At 42.7% G+C, this 13,801-nt stretch overlaps 1 non-coding gene across 1 annotated transcript; it reads right to left on the bottom strand.

Moving 5' to 3' along the window:
• Window positions 1-12,684: 12,684 nt before the first annotated feature.
• Window positions 12,685-12,759, bottom strand: Trnat-ugu (transfer RNA threonine (anticodon UGU)). Its single transcript has one exon. It is a non-coding gene; the product is annotated as a tRNA-Thr (tRNA).
• Between the last annotated feature and the right edge of the window lie 1,042 nt (window positions 12,760-13,801).

Below are 13,801 nucleotides of genomic sequence, written 5' to 3'. Positions count from 1 at the left end.
ACAGCGGCTGGCTAGGTAACAAAAGTCATGGGATACCTCCTAACATCGTGTCGGACCTAGCTTTGCCCGGCGTAGTGCAGCAACACGACGCAACATGGTAGCAACAAGTCGATAGAGGTCCCCTGCTGGAAAACCGAAACACATTTCCTCTATAGCCGTTCATAACTGCGGATGGTTGTCGGTCCAGGATTCTGTGCATGAACCGATAGATTTGACCGATAAATTTTCGATGGGATCCGTATCGGGTGATCTGGGTGGCCAAATCATTCCCTACAACTGTCTAGAATGTTCTTCAAACCAATTGCGAGCAATTGCTGGTGACATAGCGCGTTGTCCTCCATAAAAATTTGGTATGTGAATGGCTGCAAATGGTGTCCAAGTAGCCGAACATAACTGAGGGTTGGAACTTAAACAGTGGCAACTATTTGTTCGCAACCGATTCAATAAATTAATATGTTAGCACCTTTTACTGCCCACCAGCATTGTTTAGAAGACGTGGCCAGCGATGTGGAAGGTGTAGTATACCGTTAGGAGAATCTGTTCTGTTGATGGTGCGCATGGAGCGGTATACTGCCCGTCGAATCTCTGGAACAGTTCTGAAGCGAATGTTACGGAGTTGTTCCTTCACCTTCGTAATCATATCAAAGTCACAAGTACTTAAGTCTGGGAGCATGGTAGATTGTACACTACTGCCCAGCCCCATCGACCGAACAGAGCAGCTACAGCTGGCGTGCAAAATGATGGGTGGGTTGCGCAGAAAGTGTAGCCGCTTCGTTCGCAACGCTGGTCGCAGGTGATGATCCAAATACGAACAGTAATACTGTGTATTGATGATCTGCCGTGGAGGAACGTAATGCGTCTGGATAACACCATCACAGTCGTAGGCGGTAATCACAATAACTTTCACCATACTCGGGCTCTGACGCACTTTCGACTTCCCCGGCGACCCACAATGATGCCATCAGTTGGACTGGGGTTTCAGTTTCGGCTCGTACGATGTCACCAATGTCTCATCCAGTGTTACGATACGGAGTAGAACCCTCTCTTCGCGCTCATAGCGCTCCAAGTGCGTCTGAGTAGCGTCGTAACGCATCGATTTCTACATTTCTGTCAAGTCATGCGGAACCCATGGTGATGCAATTTTTCTCATGCCCAGGCGTTCCTTTAGTATGCGAAGCAGAGTCGTATGCGCTAATCCGATTTCGTGAGCGAGCTCACGAATCTTATGACGTCGATCACTGTCCACTAACGCGGCAACAGCATGCACTTCTTCTTCAGAGACGCTAGGACGACCTGCCCGATGCATTTCTGCCACAGTTAGTCGACTTTTGTTGAAGGCTTTTACCCACCGTGCCACTGTTCTGTACGGCAATGCAGAATCCCCGCACGCCTCTCGAAGACCTTGATGATACTGTCGTGCTGTACGACCTCTAGCAAATTCAGTCTTGATCCAACTTCGTTGTTCCTGTTCCGAAAACATAGTGACACCGTTACGTTAGACCGCTCGCTCACAATTTACTGTTTTCCTCTACTGTGCGCACGTCGGTGACGTGGGACGGGCGAGTCCATTTGCTTGGAGGTAAGGTAGGTATGTCAACAACGTGTGCTATGAGCGACAATAGTAGATCCCATTGCATAGTGTCTCCACAGCTGTTTTGCCACTATTTACGTTCCAACTTACGTATTTCAATGATCTTTCAGATGGATCCGGGGACCCAATCCATTCCATGTAAATACAGTCCACGCCATTATGGAGCCACTACCAGCTTTCACATTGCCATGTGATCAACTTGTGTCCATGGCTTCGTGGGGTCTGAAATCGAGACTCATCTTACCAGGACACTATTTTCCGGTCGTCTATGGTCCAACCGATATGGTCACAAGCGCAGGAGAGGCGCTGCAGGCGATCTCGCGCTGTTAGAAAAGGCAGTGCGTAACCAGTTGTACTCTGTCCAACGGACACACTTTGCATTTAACCACATAGATCAGTTCATTTCACAAAATTCCTCCCTTTCTGAAACTCGTTATGCGAAATAATTCACAACTTCTTCTCTTCTCCATTTTTTTCTTGGCGTTATCAAGTATGTCCACGGAGTCGACATATTAATCTTGATTAGGTGATGTTAGAGCGTGGACGGATGCCCTTCCTGTCACCCTCCCTCCCCCCCTCCCACTCCAGCCCCCCTCCCCCGGGGAAAGAATTTGTGTACTCGCATTGGCTGCTCCTAGTGTTATCCAATATGGAAGTGTGAGAACTTCTCAGAAGCGTTTTTGGATCGTTTAACTGAGTTAAGACTTGGGTGACAGGTGGATAATTACGTATTCGACTGTGGGAAACTGCCTAAAGGCCACATCAAGGCTAGCCAACACACTGGCCCTCGTCGTTAACCCGCTGAGCGGATTTGATACATTTAAGGCGCGTCTCCCCGACTCCCGGAAGCGGGGTGCTAACGTGTGCTGCTATACTGACGGCAAGGTAATGACTTCTTCCGATTTATGTAAAATTTACCATGTGCTAAGACGGCTGATGAGCGGAAGTTTATGTGTCAACCTGCAGTCCGCAATTGTCTACAAAGGCGTAATTCTTGACAATTAGGCAGCAATACTGCCCGAGGATTCCGAGACACTTGAACAGAGGCTCACACCATATTCGCCAAATGATACTGCAGACAGATCTCGTATCTCCTTCCTCGGCTAAGAATATTCTTGGTGAATGCACAGAGTTTTCCCAAACTACATAACCATGCGAGGTAATGCAGTGAATGTAAACAAAGTAAACAAACCTTTGTGTTTCTGTGTCTGAGACAATAGAGAGTGACCGTATTCTCAAGAAAGCAGCACTGAGTTCCTGCACAAGATCTTGGACGTGATACCTGCAAGAAAGTTTCCCATATACTCCCAGTCGTAAGAACTTAAAGTGGTCCGTTTCGGTGACGTACACGCAATGAGCAACGATATATGATTTTGAGACGTAGTCGTTCTCGACATTGGTCCAGAAACTTCCTTTTTTTTTTTGACATTTCGACAGATAATTTTCTGAACTATGTACCATATAGATCGTTTCACCAGTGAGTTGCCCTTCTTTGTTAACAAGACTCCAGTACCCCATAGAAGTGAATCTGTCAGGATGTTCTCGTCGTTTTCGCAGTAAATCCTATTTTTGCTGTTGGAATATAGACGCTCCTTATCATACACCATTAAATTTCCCGTTATTACCAATATCTCATTACTCACTATCGCGCTTTTCACGACAGTAAATATGGTGTTACAATTTATATCTAGTCTCTCTTTTGCATATATATTCCGTTCACAATTAAGTTCCAGCACTAACAATTTCTAGCTTCAGTTAGACATCTGTATAAAGTGCCGCTTGGACGCTACGATGGTTAATGCATGAGTCAAATTCTAGGTTTTACCCTTGATGCTCCAGTAGTTAATTACTACCAAGTAACAGTTCCTCTCTCAGGTCTACTAGGAACTGTGTCTTCTCCTGTAAATCAACACAGTTGAATTATTTATTTCTATGGCTACTAATAATTGTAAGTGGTCATTGGGATGCAATTATAGTCTCCTTCACAGGGTATCTTTTCCCGTTTGTACTGTATGCGAGGCAACGGATCAAATCGATTTATGAACTGACAGGTAAGTGCCGGCAATCGTTATGACAGAATTTCAACTCGACTACTTGGCGCGCATACAATTTCAGCCTAAGAGATAGTAAAATTCTGACGAGACTCCACTAAATTAGAATTACAATATTAATTTTGATTACACAAAGTGGAAAAACTTCAGAATTTGCCAAAACAACGATTTAGCAAAATACGATCCCCAGCCTAATTAAACAACAAGTAGATAATAGAAAATTAGCAACACAAAGCTACTATAGAGCGTGCACCATTTATCTGGACGTCCATAAATAATTTTATGCCCAGACGTGAAGCAAAAAATGAACAAGCAAAAGCTATCAGTGAGACTCTAATCAGCATAATTATGTTTGGGACTGTTGGTCAACCATGACGCAAAACACTTTTATTTATTGGCTATCCCAAATTAGTTTCAGCGAGAATATCGTCATCAGTGGGTTTTTCTTTACTCTAAAACATGCAAAATTAGTATCCCTACAAAAATTGCAAAACATTACTCCATGTGTACTGTATCGTTCCAAATATTGTGTTCAGTGAACAGTTGTATAATACCTTATTTCCTTCAAGCCACGGCAGATATCTGCGTTTGTAGCCGCTGTTCCCGGAATATTTTTTGTGTTTTGTTGCCGTTTTTCGGCATACAGCATGTCATCCGCAATTGTATGCGCAGCTGTTATTAACAAATATGAATAAGTGAGCTCATATCCGTAAGCCCCAGCGTTAAACTATAGGGATTTGCGATGGAGTTACAGATACAGTTTTGGTGCAGACTATGTTGTTGTAGGTTGTTCTATGAAGAAGAAAACAATGACAGAACACAGAAAAATGTCGAAAGTAACAGAACAAACGTAGAAACAATGCCGTGACTTAAAATAATTGAGAATTTATAAAACTATTCACAGAATAGAATATTTAGAGCCAAACAGTACACATGTAGTAGTAAATGTTCTTTGTATTCGCCTGTCCCCTGTATGAGAGAGAAAAATCATTATTAAAAAGAACATAGGAGACGAAATTCTGGTTAGTGAGGATTTGCCGCTGTGCTCACTGACAGAACTAAAAATTATTTGGAAATCATCCCCATGCAATTCTTCGTGTAAGCGTACATGACATGGATGGAACCAGTGGCGTGTGATAATGTGAAGTACAGTGCTTTTAGGAATGCCCATCACCAGTTCAGACTGTCAGCACTCACGTATGGCTTAACTGCAACAAAAGCGAGAATAGGCCCTTAAGCGTTTTCGTCTGAGTGAGTTCTACGACGATGGCGTTGTTTGTGTTGAAACTTCCTGTTTCCTGAAGGGTCACAGCAAGTTGAGAAAACACCCGTTGGGGAAATGGATTCTTGTGAGGGTATGACTCTGTGTAGAGTTCCTGTGCCCGAGTAGCAGTACGGCTGCCTTCAATCACAGTACCCGCAGATTTCAACCTATAATTGCCTTTACTGTACACAACACCTCGCTTAGAAATACTGCAATACTGTACTGAGTGCCGAGTGTTATAAGTAAGAAAACATCAGTGACATTATTGTTCTGCTCCCTATATCCTCTATAGATGAACAGCACTTATGCCTGCTCTTTGTTGGTGTACGTTGTACTCGCAAAGACCTTCAACTGAAGGCGGTTAACTGAACGACGGGTGCGCACTTCCCTGGTATTTTCATTTATTTACTATCGGAACCAGCAAGTAGACAATTTATTGTGGTCTAGTACAGGAGCGTAAAGTTCAATTTTTTGTTATGGTTTATAGCCTCATACTTATATAAATGTTACGCTGTGATGCAGCCCTGTAAGCTAAACAGCAATTGCTTGACACATATTTTTCATTTTACTTTTGGACAAAATCTAATCTTAGGTGGTCACGATGAATGGGATATCCTTTATTTTCTTACGCACGATGATTGTACATAAATAGAATTCAAACCATTAAAATGTAGCTTTAAATTATGCTGTAAGTGAAGCATGATGAAAAGATTTTTAAAGGCTCTGGCAAGACGCTTGCTGCTTCAGTCCAGGTAATTGAAATCAATGACAGACATGAAAATTTATTGAGTCATTACCAGTCGTACATGCGTACTTATGCTCATGTACGAATGCCTCACGATTTACTTATGGATCTATTAAGTCTTATATTTACTGAAAAGATATTCGCACACAGCAGGATACTAACGCTGTTTCACTTTGCAACGCTGTAGACGAACCATAACGCGGATTATTATGATACAACGAATCGTGAATTCAATTAATGTATACGCTTAATAGTACCTCTAAGTTGTAAATTTTTTTCACTTGAAAGCGTACTGTTTTAATAAGTTTTTGTAGTATTTCAGATCAACGTAATTGTAGTGCAGAAATCTTCCTTGGGCATACATGAATCGTAGCCTTATATGTGTTAAAAAGAACATTTCCTTTCGTTCGATTAACTTTAAATGTCGGTAATTTAATGGAGCAAACATGCCTTTTTCCCAAGAATGCTGTTGCAACGCAATTTGGTCACGTGAAAAAATTCATTTACAAATTATTTGGAAGTCTGTTCATTTCAGTCCACAAAGTACAACAGTAACTTCGAACAAGAGAACATCATTAATATCTACCAATAAAAATGTTAGTTGGAGATCGAATTAATAAGAACTTGCAGTATGAGCACACTCACCACAATGACGTTCCTCCACCTCATACCTGAATGTACGCGCCGATTCAGTTGGGTAGGATGTCATAAGGCCGTTGCACCCTCTCCCGGTGCAAGCTTACCCACAACTGATGTAACTGATATCCTGGATATTAGCACAGGGACGGATTTGACGTCAAAGGTGGTACCACATATGTTCCATCAGGGACAAATCAGGGGATTTTGCTGGCCACGGCAGTACCTCAACATCACACAGACAGTTCAAACAGGCACGTGACGTGTGTGGTCGAGCAACGTCTTGTTGAAAAATGGCACCACGAACTGCCCCACGACAGGTCACAGATGAGGGCGCAGAATGTCCGTGAAGAACCGCTGTGCCGTCATAGATCCCTTAGTCTCTAACATACGTGGCCTGAAGTAATCAAGTATGACAACAGGTCATACCCGACGATTCGCAACATTATCCTGTCTGGAGTAACATCGCTGTGCCTTCTCCAAAACATCAGAAGAAAGGGACCTCTCTCCAGGTCTCCGCCATACACAGCGACTTTGGTCATCCTGGGTAGTGCAGAGCTATTATTCATTCTTAAAAACAATGCGACGCCATTCATCAGCAGTTACGCTTCCCAGTTACGACTCTACTCCAAACGCAGCCATTTGTCTTGTGGTGTTAACCGCAGACCACGCACGGAACAGTAATTCCCTAGTCAGACTGCTGTTGGTATACGACCAATAGAGCAGGCACTCCATTACTTATTTTCGGATGGCCAGTGCTGAGTCGAACGGGTTACGATATGCTTGGCGCACAATACGGCAATTCTCCCTTATGGTGGTCAGACGTGGTTGACCGGAATTTTGAAGATGGGTATGCCTGCCCTCAGATCCTCATGCAACGCAACATCGTGCCACTGTCACATTCGAATGCCCCACAGGCCTGGATATGGCGCAGTTCGACCACTCGGCCATATGGAGACCCACAATGAGGCCTCTTTTAAACTGTATCAGGTGTCGATAACTCTGTCTCACACGAGCTCGTGGAAACTCTGTGTCCTTCACAGTGAATGCTTAACATCTGACGCTCTCCCCACCCCATATGTACAGTATCAGGTCTGGTAGCAACACTTAACAGGAACAACGCTAACGAACTGAGATGGCCGTTCTATATGTAATGATTTACATTTCATGGCACTAAATTACATTGAAATGCCGCTATTCTTTCTAGATTCTTCATTTTTTCGACGGGAAATGTAATCTATGTCAGTCAAAGTTTTGGAGGAAAACTGATTCACAAAGCACTCATTTCATGTCAACACGGATCATCTACCACTGACGATGTACTTCAGATGCAGACGAAGTACCAGCAGCTGTCGATGGTGCCGTTGCGTGACAAAGACTGGTCAAACACATGACTGGAGTACGACACGCTTTCAGGCCTTCAAGTCAGCCGTAAGTGCCAATAATGTGATGGAGAGGGATCTTCATGGACATACACCACAGCCGTGACACACCAACGTCCGCCTCCAGCCATTCCAACACTAAGGGTCGCTGCCTGATCTCAACAGCCTCCTCTACGTTGCACAACAATATCGACCACGTCGAATGTTAATGTTGATTTTATGTTTATCTCTTATTTTTGCCTTTCAACTTCAATCATAACTGTTTTAGATTGTTTCGTCATATAAAAGCGTAAAAGCAATTGACTGGCAGATCCATAGAGTGCAGTGTGCACAACGACCGTATGATAAAAAGAAAACTGTTTCCTTATACCCAAGTTCTGTTTGTATCATATGAGGAATTTTTTCTATAAATAATAGGTGTGGTAGTGGAGGTTTCAACTAGGCTAGTATATTTAGTTCACTTGTGTCTCTAGCCAACATATCATTAATTCATTGCAATTTGTAACAGTAGCTCTTACTGATAATTGCGCTAAACGATCTCTGCATCCACAATGTGCCTTTATCTCATTCTGCTTTTCATAATTACCATGGTTTTTTGTAATTACGCCTCAGTAACAGTTACAATGTGTTAACAAGTCCAAACGGGACTAATGAGATGTGTGTATCATCATGTCGTTAAATACAATAAAAAATTGTTAATCTGTACCCTAAAAAATGTTTTATAAAGAATATTGTGTTTCATGACATTTTGAACTGTTAAAATCGTGGCATACTGTACAATGACCACTTAGTTTCAACGGAATATTTTAAATAGATTAAGAACTTTGCATCTCTGGCTTCCCACGCCAGATGGTGGTTACTGTGCTATAACATATTCTGTTGTATTTGATGTCATGTTATTTGTATACTTTTTTCTTTTTACTAGCCCTGTAATCTGACACCTTATAATTTACCTATTTATTTTTATTCTTACATGTTTTTTAAGTTGTTTTGAAAATAACACGCCAGTTGGCAAGATGTTCATTACCCCTTCCTTCTTGCTATGCGTTTTTAATGTACAATTTTGAATTTGAAGTATTCAGTTAATGATTTGCAAGTGCACATTTGGTATTTTGTGGTAATCTCTTGCCAAATAAAGTAATGTTAAGTCTTCACGTGACACATGTCACATAGAGGGCATTCCAAGTCCCTGTTACATCGAGGTCTGCTGTATAGGTGAATGTTAACAGCAGTGTCAGTTATTGTGATCGTTTCATAGCTTCTGTCACTGCTAATAACTAGACACCAGTGCTTACGAGCTTTAATTTGTATACTAAAGGCATGTTCTTAGCAACAATTAGTTTATACTCAGGTGTATTTGTGGTCTTTTCTTTCTCATTTACTGATCACTATGTGAAATGTTTAACTTCCAGCACTGAAGGTGATCATAAAGTGGTCGTAAATCGATTTTGCTGTTAATAAATCATCAAAATTACTGTCAATGCTAACCTTCTTATAATTTTATGAAAGTGATTACCACCAAATATTGCTTTTAAAGTTAAAAAGTGTTTGAAAACGGATAAAATTTATTAGAGGCGCTGAATGGTTAGATTACATGTAAATTTCAATTGTTTTCTGCAAAACTACAAATTCCATATGACTTCACACGCCAGGAAAATTGCGGACGATATCAACACAGATTCAATAGTCTCTGGCTTAAGCTTCTCATCGGGCACCAGATTAGAGGAAACAGAACTGCTCTGCAAATGACGCTACAAGTAGGGAGCATATCATATTTAACTGAGAAATTTTCCGAGAATCATTAAGTGCCGCTCACCTGGCTCATCATGGTAAGTGATTCATTTAACATGCACGCCCTCCCTCCGAGACAGAGACATTGCAACATATCGTTCCCTGTACAGCGCTCCAGTCCTATCTTTGTCTGACCATCGCACTTGCAACATTATTGAGAAGATATGTCCATTTCTTAGATTCGGACTCTCATTAGGTCTACTCGTCTTGCTCTCTCCTATCATATTCTCACCTAAATAAAGTCTAGTACTTAGTTTTCGGTTAGACTTGCGTTTCGTCTTTTTTCAAAATACTGACCGTAGTCCGGCTAATTAGGGGAAGAACATTTTTAATGACACCCTACTCATGGAGAGCGACAATTACATGCACTCCTCATCACGTGAGCAACTACTAGTGCCGGGAAGTCTACGCGGAAGCCAGTCCCATATGGTGGGGTCGTCATATACCATCTCGATTGTATCTTCTGACAACGCTGGGCTCCTAAGGTTGATGCCTCGGTTGATTCCAGCTTAAGCTTGAGTCACCGGGACATGAGCAGCGGTTACCAAGCCAGGTGGGCGTTACTGTGGCTCGGAGGCGCCCTTTGGAAATGTACTAGCCTCGCAGTCCTGTCTTCCACAGCCACGCCCTGAGACCGAGGACAGACTGGGAATGAAGAAGCGAAAGAAATTACTCAACGCTTAGTTTACGATACGACAGATCGTGTGTCTTTAAAAAAAACTGAAACCAGTGTTTTTCGGCTGATGCTACCACAGTTCGGGGAAGCAACCGTCATGCGGATGAAAATTCCGAATGGATCCTTACAGATTACAGTGACGATTGCATTCTCACACTCCAACACAGCTCCAAACTAGGAGATATCTGTATTACTCTAAAGAAAAGCGTTACACGGAGTAGCCCACAGCTAAACAGGATTGACACAACTTACTTCTTCTTTGCATTTGGACACGTCTTAATGGATAAAGCAAGTCATGATACGTAGATGAAACGTTACACCACATGGCGCCCGACTTATGAGATGTTACTAACTGTGTTGGTCAAATATCACCACCTTCACAGTGCATTCGCCGTTGTGAGAACCTCCACTGCACAAAAACTTCTGGGACCATCGCAAAGAAATCCGAGTTTTATAAAGGAAAACAATAGAATTTCAGTTGTATAAAACATGCGATCGCATGTCATACTTTGAAAGGTAGCCTTTTATAGGAGTGCCTTTCACACATCGCGCACCCCTGCTATTTGTAAGTCGGTTTTTGATTTACATACAGAAGAGCGGCGTGTCTTAAACAGGACAGAACAGGGACCTCTCAACGCAATACTAAGTCATTGATTGGGGCCGACCAATTAGAGCGCTTAGCGCACATAGTTCTTTTGGTCGCCTCAGACAGTTTGAATCACAAAAGCACCCTAGTGTTGTATCTCTATCTGGGAAACACGCCAGAACAGAAGTATTGCGCATCTGGTAAGGGCACATCCGACAAGCAACTTTCAACCTAATGGTGAGATTGCATCGAATTGCGAGCATTCGGGTTCCAGTCACGTGGTGACATGGAATTTACGTAAAACCGCGTTCTCTCTGAGTTGTCTTCTGCATGTCGACCGGCCGTGGAAAATACCTTAGTTCTCATTTTCACTTGGTTCAGAACACGTTGTGACTTTTATCCGGCTCTGAGTTTAGTACCTGTAAATTACTCATTTGCAAGGAGCTTCTCTCACTCCTGGGTTGATTTGTTATGAGTTTGTAATGTTATTTTTTACGTAAATTTGTGGCACGATGTTCGAAATGCAGGTTAAAAGTTTTGACATCTGTTAGTAGCCATAACGGTTTACTAGTTTATTAGCTCTGTTGATATGAGAGATGTTGAAAAGGTACGAAAGAAGACTGCTGGCACAATTGTAGTCTTTATTCAATTTATTATTGATAATCAGTCGTTGGTCGGGGCCCTGTTTCGTGGTGTGTTTAGAAGTTGTTAAACATCTCCCAGGCCGAATATTATCTTATTGAACGAAAACATCCCCTGTGTTGTTATGGCGTTGAAGCATCTGGAAACGATTCTACAGTGCGGTCAACGTGTTCACATATGCCTCCGAATTAATTCTATTTCTTCTTGTATCATATAGGTGAGAATCACGCCCTCCCAAAAAGCAATCATCATGATATTACCAAGAGAAGCAGTTGTTTCGAGCTTTTCCTTCTGTGGAGAAAAAATGCCACTCTTTGCATTGAATTGTTCAAACCTCTGAATCCAGATTTCTTCATTTGTCATAGTCTGTGACAAGAAAGCCTCCCCCCCCCCAGCAACAAAACGATAAAGCAGCTCAGAACAAACATTTTACGTGTGGTATTTGCATCCCACCTTAAGACAGCGCTGAATCCATCTTGCACACACTTTTTAAGCGTCGAAGAGCGCGGATAAATGCATCCACAATTGCTTTATTGATTGACAGCATCAGCGCCAACTGTCTAGTTGCACATCGTGACTCCTTGCGAATGAGAACATCAACACGCATCAGAATGTCAGGTATGACACAATGGATGGTCTCCCAGCTCACCCCTGTGTTCAACGACCAAGAGCGCTCCTGTAGACCTCTCCGGAAGGAGAAATTCAACGAAGACACACTGCTGCACCGAAGATCGCTTACAGACGTCATTTTGAAACATTGCTGCAGTTATGCTGTCTGTCGGAGGAAAAGGAAATATTGCGCGCGCTCAGCAAACATCGAAGTATTCGAAGTTGGCGGCACTGTTGTCGGCTAAGAAAATAATGTCGGCCTTTACATTCTATGTGACCGTCGTATTTTTATCTGTGTGATATGGTACGAATACTAAACATGAGGTTGATAACCGATGTTCAATAGGCTGAGTAGACGAAAGTTAAGGATTTCATAGCGCATGTTTACTGCACAAGTAGACCACTAAATTTGTCCACATTGTGAACAGTATTCCTCCAGCACGCTCGGTATGATTACCATGTTAGGTGCTCTGGAGTCCACTTTTAAGGACAAGCTTATTTGGCCTTCCTGTCCCGCACTAGCCATTATTAATATGAATTCCCGGTTATCTACAGTGGAGACTAATATCGAGACGCTATTAAATGGCGCGCTTTTTCCCGCTGAAACGCGGTTTATAGAGAGCAGATTGGAATCGAAATTAGAATTATATATTAGTACCTCCAGCTGCTGACGGGCCTTGATATATATCAACGGGGACAGGTGAAAATGTGTGCCCTGACCGGGACTCGAACCCGGGATCTCCTGCTTACATGGCAGACGCTCTATCCATTTGAGCCACCGAGGGCACAGAGAATATTGCGACTGCCGAGACTATCTCGCGCACGCCTCCCACCAGACACACATTCTCGCCTTATATGTCCACACACTAGATTCGTAGTGTCCCTACCCAACACACTCATTACTCGTGGAAGACATTCTTACCAAGCCCCGTAAGAGTTGGAGTAATATGTGTGCATCCGCACAGAAGAAGAAGGCCATGGCCAGTATCGCCAGATCTATATACTTATATGGATATGGTGTCTGTTCTTTCGGACATATCCGAAAGAACAGACACCATTGATAAACTACAGCCGTCTAGAACGAAATTAGAATTATGTGTTAATACCTTCAGCTGCTGACGGGCGTTGATATATATCAATGGGGACAGGTGAAAATGTGTGTCCCGACCGGAACTCGACGCCTGGATCACATTTTCACCTGTCCCCGTTGATATATATCAACGCCCGTCAGCAGCTGAAGGTATTAACACATAATTCTAATTTCGTTCTAGACGGCTGTAGTTTATCAATGGTGTCTGTTCTTTCGGATATGTCCGAAAGAACAGACACCATATCCATATAGGAATACAGATTGGAATCGGAGTACTCTCGAGTAAATGTGGAATTTAGAACTTACGAATAAACGTTCAGTCCTAAACTGGTACTTAATCTTGTTTTTAGAATTATTTAGTCTCCGATACAGCGGGTATAACAGCCGGCATAGCCACTGTGAACTGCAAGTGGAAAGGAAAGCCAGTCAGGGCTGTGCATAGTGCTATATTCTCGGGAAGCTCAGCGGAGCTAATGAACTCGCAGAAACGGAACAACTGTTGTCCGTTCTTGGAATTTATCAGCGGCTGTTAAATAAAAGCCGAATACCCGCCACAAAGGGATCATGTAATGGTTCCATTCAAATGCACTCACCACCCGCTAAAAGACGATTATGCCATTGCGAGACGATATGATCCATTCCTGTTTAATAGAAAGCGGTTGCACTGACGGATCCACAGTCGCACAAGCTCTTGCACTCCCTCGTCCAACTGAACACGACGTCCACGCTTGTTTCTTC

The sequence above is a fragment of the Schistocerca cancellata genome, chromosome 8 (genome assembly GCF_023864275.1).
Source record: "Schistocerca cancellata isolate TAMUIC-IGC-003103 chromosome 8, iqSchCanc2.1, whole genome shotgun sequence".
NCBI lineage: Eukaryota > Metazoa > Arthropoda > Insecta > Orthoptera > Acrididae > Schistocerca > Schistocerca cancellata.
Note: the sequence above shows the minus strand (reverse complement) of the source record. Positions and strands in the feature narration are given on the sequence as shown.